Raw genomic sequence first — 2,160 nt, forward strand, 5'->3', positions numbered from 1 at the left:
ATGATATAACAAGTGCACATGGACACACAAATACACATTGGCATACATTCAGACAAGAAGAGGAAGAAAACTATTGTGTAACAGGTTTTTATTCAAGAACTATCTTTTCAATTTAATAATCATAATAATAATTTCAATTTATTAATACTGTTATTAAAATACATCAAATATAATTTCAACATAAATCTGTCATAATCATCAGAATCTGACTGTCTCTCTATGTCTGATGTGCATTCTGTAGGGTTTGGGCGTCATGGTGATCCCATATACTGGGGTGTAGTCTGGTTCCCCTGCATCATCGGGCCACACAAACTGGAAACGGCGCAGCAGAGTGACAAAGACCAGGAAGAGCTCCATACGTGCAAGACCCTCACCGAGACACACACGAGGACCTATAATACACAAATGATGATGCTCTTGTAGTGGTTACAAATAATAAAGAAAAATGCAAGGATTATTTTTCCTAAATATATCGTTGTTGTCATAAGAAAATAATAATAATTAAATGTCATTAATGTGTGATCTATGTTGTGTATCAACTAAGTATGATCTTTGAGAATAACGATTTATATCTCCTGCCGAGATTGGTATGGACAATCGATTACTTCTGTCTTTGGACTCGTTCAACTGCTGGGGGAGGGGGGCGCGCTGCTCAAACAATACACAGACTCAGAAGGTGAAGCAGAAGCTCCGTGTCCTGTGTCTTTATTGATTTTAATATCTTCCCTCACCAGGTGGTGAGGGCGCTACATTAACAACATTGGATACTTTATAATGCTACGGATTGAGTTTCTCGAAAAACATTATGAAGGGACAAATAATTTTATTATTCTCCTTTTGGGTCTCCATTTTGAAAAACCCTGGTCCAGGGATGTCCACCCTTGCTCCTGGAGGACCACTATGCTGCAGAGTTTAGTTCCAGCCTCAGTTAAGCACACCTGAACCAGCTAATCAAGGTATTTAATATTACTAGAAAATTCCAGGCAGGTGATTTAGGGCATTTTGGAGTTTAACTCCGCAGGCTCTTCAGTAGAAGGATTGGCCACCCCTGCATTGGTCAAACAGGCATGTTCCATTGCTCCTCACCATCTGATTGGCTCCTTGTGGAAGTCACTGTGCCACCTTCTTTATGGTCACTTTTCTGTACACAATGGCACTCGATTAGATGTGTTTTGCAAATGTAGTCATCTATGCTTGATCATTACTTGCATCATTTGACCATTCATTCTTACCTTGAACTCCTCTATGTGTTTCCCTCTCAGCTCATCGCGTCTGGCTACCTCCTTCATGAGATGAGAGAATGGAGGGTTGGGTAATTTCTATGAAGAAAAATATCTTTAAAATGCCTGCAAATGAAATGGATCTTGGGTCAAAATAGTTTTAAAATCCAGCTACTTGGGGGGTTAAAATCAAATGTGTTACCCTGAACAAATGTGTTATCCTGCAGCTTCTGCAGCTCTACTGAGCTCTTATCATACTGTCACAAGGGGAATATTACATAGTTTATTAACAAGTGAGACTGTAAAGTTGGGAATACATGTGAGAGTATATTGTGCAGAATAACGTTTAAACATCATTTACACTTTTGCCAAAGGTTAGTGTGATGACATAACTCGCAGCCACAGTAAAATCTTGAGATAAATCTACTGCTTTTCCATTGTAGTCCCACAAAACCTGTTTTAAAACCACAAGGGAAGAAATTAAATTCATCCCAACAAAACCATTTGTTCTTTCTGTAATTCATTAATTCTAAAAAAACAAAACAAAAACGCAAAATGCCTTTGAGTGGTTGGCTTATGTTAGCGGGTTAGTCTTACTTTTAAGGCTGGAATACTGTACACTACATGACTTTTGCCCAGATTTCCAGTCTGGAGCATTTGACACTAGTTGCCCAAAGTCAGAGCAAGTCGCTAATTTGAGTTGGCAAATTTCATAGAAAGTCGAGTAGTGTATGATAGTTACAGACTCCAATGTTTTTTAGCTCTAGACTATGAATCCATGCAGTCGTGTAGTGTATTCCAGCCTTTAGTTAACTATATATCCCCTCCCCCCTTTTCATTTTTTCTAGAACATAACCCTGTTATTTAGATAGCTAAGCTAAGTAAATGTGTGTGTGTGTGTGTGTGTGTGTGTGTGTGTGTTTGTGAGGGTGCTTCTTAT

General features: G+C 38.7%; 1 pseudogene; it reads right to left on the reverse strand.

Moving 5' to 3' along the window:
* The window catches only part of LOC107662657 (steroid 21-hydroxylase-like), a 5,151-nt pseudogene that overhangs the window by 1,099 nt on the left and 1,892 nt on the right, over positions 1–2,160 (reverse strand).

The sequence above is a fragment of the Sinocyclocheilus anshuiensis genome, unplaced genomic scaffold (genome assembly GCF_001515605.1).
Source record: "Sinocyclocheilus anshuiensis isolate Anshui unplaced genomic scaffold, SAMN03320099.WGS_v1.1 scaffold1559, whole genome shotgun sequence".
Classification (NCBI taxonomy): domain Eukaryota; kingdom Metazoa; phylum Chordata; class Actinopteri; order Cypriniformes; family Cyprinidae; genus Sinocyclocheilus; species Sinocyclocheilus anshuiensis.